The sequence below is a fragment of the Triticum dicoccoides genome, chromosome 3B (assembly GCF_002162155.2).
Source record: "Triticum dicoccoides isolate Atlit2015 ecotype Zavitan chromosome 3B, WEW_v2.0, whole genome shotgun sequence".
NCBI lineage: Eukaryota > Viridiplantae > Streptophyta > Magnoliopsida > Poales > Poaceae > Triticum > Triticum dicoccoides.
In genome coordinates, this window is record NC_041385.1 from 378,716,013 (window position 1) to 378,721,852 (window position 5,840).

The window sequence follows — 5,840 nt, forward strand, 5'->3', positions numbered from 1 at the left end:
GTTTTATATTACGAAACCCCTTTAGTCTGTGTTGGAGCCACCGACCGAAACTAAAAGGTTACACCCCTTTAGTCCCGGTTGGTGGATCCAACCCGGACTAAATGTCTAACCTATAGTCCCGGTTTGTGTCACAAAGCGGGACTAAAGGGGCTCATGGGGCCCCGGCCTAATGCCAGCCTGCCACCACCCCTTTAGTCCTGGTTTGTGACACAAATCGGGACTATAGGTACACCACAAACCGGGACTAATGCCTAGCCGTTGAAACCGGGACTAATGGCCACATTAGTACCGGGCCGTAATTGAACCGGGACTAATGAGGTTAACGTAAGGTCGTTTTTATACTAGTGGTAGGAGCGGGAGTGGGTCCTTGGATGGTGGTGCTGCTGCATCACTGTTTGGTACCGAGTTCACAGTTCACTTAGGCTGAGAAGAAGAAGATTATGGCAAATGGACGCCTCACAGAGATAGCTTTGACAGATCCTAAGAGGGCCAAGAAGTGTGCATTTCATCATAGAGTGAAAAAATATTTCCCCCTCAATTTAAGCATCCTGACTTTTTAAATTGACAGGATTTTGGCAAATCGCCAGTCTGCGGCAAGGTCAAAGGAGCGCAAGATGAGGTACATTCAAGAACTCGAGCATAAGGTACAGATCTTGCAGACAAAGACGACTACACTTTCAACACGGTTGACAATGCTGCAGGTTTGTCTTATGGAGTTGCTCTGTATTTTTGATTTTGTTTATGTTAGGATGGAACTAATTCCTGATGCACTTGTTTGTAGAGGGACTCTGGAGGACTTGCGACTCATAACAATGAGTTGAAAATAAGGCTGCAAGCAATGGAGCAACAGGCGCAGCTGAGATATGGTATGCTTCTTATGGCCCCATTCTTCATTTCTTTTGGTGAAAATTAAACTGGGTTATGTCTTCTCCAGAAACTAGCAAACGGCAAGACAAATATAGCACTCTTCAAGTATTACGCCAGGATGTGTTTGTGCCGACTTTCGACTGTCTGGGCTGGTTTGGTAGGCATGTAGTATCACCAATGCAGATCAGTCTTTTTATTGTTGGGTTGGGATAGTTTCTATTTATGTGCACTCAACACTGTAGGGTTTATCAAGGCCAAGCAAATCAGTTTACATTAAAATGCAATAGTAGAGTGGTTCTTTGATGTTATTGCATGCTTCATGTGTCTCTTTATAGATATATTGGTTCTTAGTTTACCATGCATCTTGGTTGTGTTTGTAATGAAAAATTTCATGGTTTGGTGCTGAAAGATGACTTGCCAATATTTATGCAAGGCAAAGCTAAACCAATTCGTTGGGTACTAACTTCTCTCGAAACTTGCCTACATTTGGCAAGTTTTGGAGTTGCAAAATGTAGGTATGCCAAACTATTGGCTAGCAATTTTTGGCTGCCAATAAAAGCATGTCCTATTACCTTTGTTTCGTGATTTACAAAAGATCGTGTGCTTGTTCTCTGTGATAGTCAGTTATATTAAGTCGCCAAATGTAAGCATGCTAAAGTATTGGCTAGCAATATTTGGCTACCAACCAAAGCACACTCTATTACCTTGTTTGGTGATTCTTATACAAAAGATCACGTGCTTGGTCTTTGTGTTAGTCAGTTATATTAAACTATCATTATAAATATTGATGATTCTTAGTGTGCACATTTTCATGGTGTTGATTACTTGCTGACTAGATTAAAGTCCTTTTGTCTCAGAAAAGACCATGTGGTTTGCAAATTGGTTGAGTTGAAAATTGATGGCACAACATATTCATTTTATATTTTTACTTTATTAGTTGCAAGGGGTTCAGTCACCAGGTGGCTGGGCTGTACCATCATGATACATACTTTTACTGGGAATTCTTTTGAACAATATGTATTTGGAAAATCTTGCATATCTGAACACTATTTTATCATTAATCAATATATGTTCCAAAATATTTTGAAAAGCTTGAATACCTCAACACTATTTATAGAGGGGTGGTGTCCACGAATTGGGCAGTACGCGATAAGATCGATTATGAGGGTTGTTATTCATCATTCACAAGCATGTGTGTTATATGAGGGCATGTGCGACATCTCAGTATGTTATTTTGTATCTCTGAACCACACATAAGAATTTGGATATTTAACCTTTTGTTATGCCGTTGCCTGCATATTTTGTGTTGATAAGCACCAGGATGCTTGTCACGCCCAATATGCGATACTATCCTAAAGAGACTCGAAGGTCCCACCAAGGATAGAATCGCATATTGATACGCTTTTGCAAGGTGGATATCATTACATCAACATTACATAATAGATGGAGATACATACAAGAGGCATACAATGCCACACGAATACAACATCATCATACACAAGAGCATCATCCGACTATGGATGAAACACAAACATAAACTCAAACGACATCCACCCTGCTAGCCCAGGCTGCCGACCTGGAACCTATCCCTTGAACGATGAAGTAGAAGAAGAACTCAAAGCAAGCAAGCATCACTCTCGCGTCAAGATCATCACATAACCTGTACCTGCAACTGTTGTTGTAGTAATCTGTGAGCCACGAGGACTCAGCAATCCCATTACCATGGGTATCAAGACTAGCAAAGCTTATTGGGTAAAGGAATGGATAAGTGGTGAGCGGCTAAGCAAAATATGGTGGCTAACTTACGCAAATAAGAGCGAGAAGAGAAGCAAATGGAATGGTCGTGAATCTAGCAATGATCAAGAAGTGATCCTGAAACTACTTACATTCAAACATAACCCAAACCGTGTTCACTTCCCGGACTCCGCCGAAAAGAGATCATCACGGCTACACACGCGATTGATGCGTTTTAATTCGAATCTGGTGTCAAGTTCTCGTTCTCAGGGCACACCGGATGAGACAGGCTACGAGTAAAACCAGACTTCGAGTTTCCCCGAAGTGGCCCCGCAGGCGGCTTGGTTCGGACCAACACTTAGAGAAGCACTGGCCCGGGGGGGGGGGGGGTTAAAATAAAGATGACCCTTGGGTTGGCCTGCCCAAGGGAAAGTTAGTAGGTTGTTAGGCAAAGGTAAAACCAATGTTGGGCCTTGCTGGAGGAGTTTTATTCAAAGCAAACTGTCAAGGGGGTCCCATAAATCACCCAACCGCGTAAGGAACACAAAATCAAGGAACATAACACCGGTATGACGGAAACTAGGGCGGAAAGAGTGGAACAAAACACCAGGCATAAGGCCGAGCCTTCCACCCTTTACCAAGTATATATATGCATTAATTAAGTAAGAGATATTGTGGTATCCCAACATAATCCTATCCACCATGGAGCAACCTTCAACTTCACCTGCAACTAACAACGCTATAAGAGGGGCTGAGCAAAGCGGTAACATAGCCAAACAACGGTTTGCTAGGAAGGGTGAAAAAGGTTAGAGGCTCACATGGCAAATTGGGAGGCTTGAAGAACAAGTGATAGGTAGCGCAACATAGCGATAGAACGAAGCAACTAGCATAGCAATGATAGTAGTGAGATCCAAGGTAGCGGTCATCTTGCCTGAAATCCCGCAAGGAAGAAGAACGAGTCCATGAAGAAGATGAAGCCACGAAGATGAACCAAGCGTAGACGAACGAATCCTCACAATCACAACGAAACAGGAACTAACGAGAAGGAGCACAACCGGAAAGAAGAAAACAACAAGGTAAACACACAACACATAGACATGGCATGATGCACAACCAATCAAGATGCATGACAAAGGCTACCTGAAACTACTCATGGCAAGAGATGATGCATACCAGAGCAACACATCAAAGCAAGTTTAAATGAGGCCGAAAACAATATAGAACTAATCCGGTAAGTCCTCATATGCAAATTTCGAAATTGGCCCAGATCTGAATAAACCTTATGTTCAAGTTGTTAAACATCAAGTTAAAATTCACCAAGATGATCTACATGAATTTCTAGTCAAGTTTCATATAAGGTTCATTTAGTCCGGAGCTACAGCGTAGAAGATATGAGCAAAACAAGTTAACCATGACATTGATGCAAAATGCATACAAACATCAAGAAAACACTCCCAAAACATGGATGCAACATGATAAGATGAAACTACATGCAAAATCAAGCAAGTTTCATATAGAGCACACTCAAAACGGAGCAACGATTCAACACATACACATGAAACAAGTTTAAAGGACAAGCTGTCCAAAATAGCAACTAGGAATCTAGCAAGCATCAAAACAATATGCTACAACACCTCAACATGAAAACAAAAAGGCATGGGCATGATGTACAGGTAAAGCACGACAAAGCATGTACACTGAGCTATCTCCAGAAAACACTATAACATGCTCAAAAGGACATGGCAAGATTGCAAATAATAACAGTTTCACAGACTTGGCAGAAATCACTGTGCATGGCAGAAATTACATCAGGTTGCAATGTTTAGAGCTATCAAAAAGTATGCTACAGGAACTTAACATGGCAAACAAAGGCACGGCATGCTAATACTAAAGAGAAAGAACAAAACTCCCTTACTGAACTAATTCCAAAGATCAACAGAAAAGATGGTAGGATCCATGCAAACATGGCAAATAATATGACAAATTCAGAATAACAGTACATGGGAGGAACAACGATAAGTAGGCATGTTGGTGAGCTTGTAAAACTTACCACAGAGCAATACCTGGCATGACAAGGTAACCAACAGTAATAAGACATGTTTATGGAGCTAAGAATGGCAAGATCAAGTCCATAGGGTACATGGATCACTAGTTATTGACATGGAAAAACTGAACTTAATGTTAACAGGCTGACAGAAACATTATTTAGCAATTTGAGAGCAAGATTACAACAAGCTACAACAGGCTATAAATGCAACCAAGGGCATGGATTGGTAGAGCACGACATGTATAACAAAACATCCTTAGTGAACATCTCCAGATTATGCATAGAATGACTTGTAGCAGCAGGTTTACATTGCATCATGATATAACAGATTCAGCCTAGCAAAACAGTAACAGCAAGTACCCTACTACACAAGCTTGATGCACTCACCAAAAGGCATAAAAAATACATGGATTGCACCACTGTAAATATGGCATGATGTAGCTCAAAACTCGTAGACATCAAGCCCATAGGATGCACACACAAAATGCAACGAAAATGACAAAACAGAAAGTTCTGTTAACAGGCAGCAGTTAACATCATATAACACTCTTGCAGCAATGATAAGGGTATCAAGATGAGCTCAAACAAGCATGGCACAATGTAATGAAATGAATAGCATCTCATGGTGAACATTTTTTTATATTACACTCACAAAACGGAGCTACATGCAAGAAGTTATGGCATGATGAACATGGCACCAGAATGTAAGTATTTGAGGGACTTGGTGAAAAGTCTCACCCCGGGGAAAAGTGTACGGAGGGGTTCCGGGACGGAGCGGATCCGGGACGGCGGGGGCGTTTGGTTCGGTGGCTTGGTGGATCTGGTCCACCCGACCAGATTTGGCGATGGGCGGCGCTCCGGCGATCTTCCGGCGAGGCGGCGAGGCCGGCGAGGGGCTCCGGCGAGGTGGTGGCGCTGGGAGGTGCGGGGGTCGGTGGCCAGGGACGAGTGGCGCGAGGAGGTGACGACGGCGGGCGACCGGAGCGGAGGGGTCGCGAGGCGGCGGAGCTCCGACAGCGGGACGCGGGATCCGGCGGAGGGGCGCGGGATCCGCGGTCGGCGGCGGGGCGGCTCCAAGGCGAGGCGGCAATCGGAGCGGAGGAGCACGAGCAGCGCGTAGATGGCGGCGGGGGAGGCCGGGGATGCGGCGAAGGGCGCAGGGCGGCACGAAGGGCGCGCCGGCAAGGGAGAC

The 5,840-nt window shown here is 43.8% G+C and overlaps 1 pseudogene; it reads left to right on the forward strand.

Annotated features, from left to right (window-relative positions):
* The window catches only part of LOC119279544, a 6,779-nt pseudogene extending 5,866 nt beyond the window's left edge, over window positions 1-913 (forward strand).
* The last annotated feature ends 4,927 nt before the right edge of the window (window positions 914-5,840 follow it).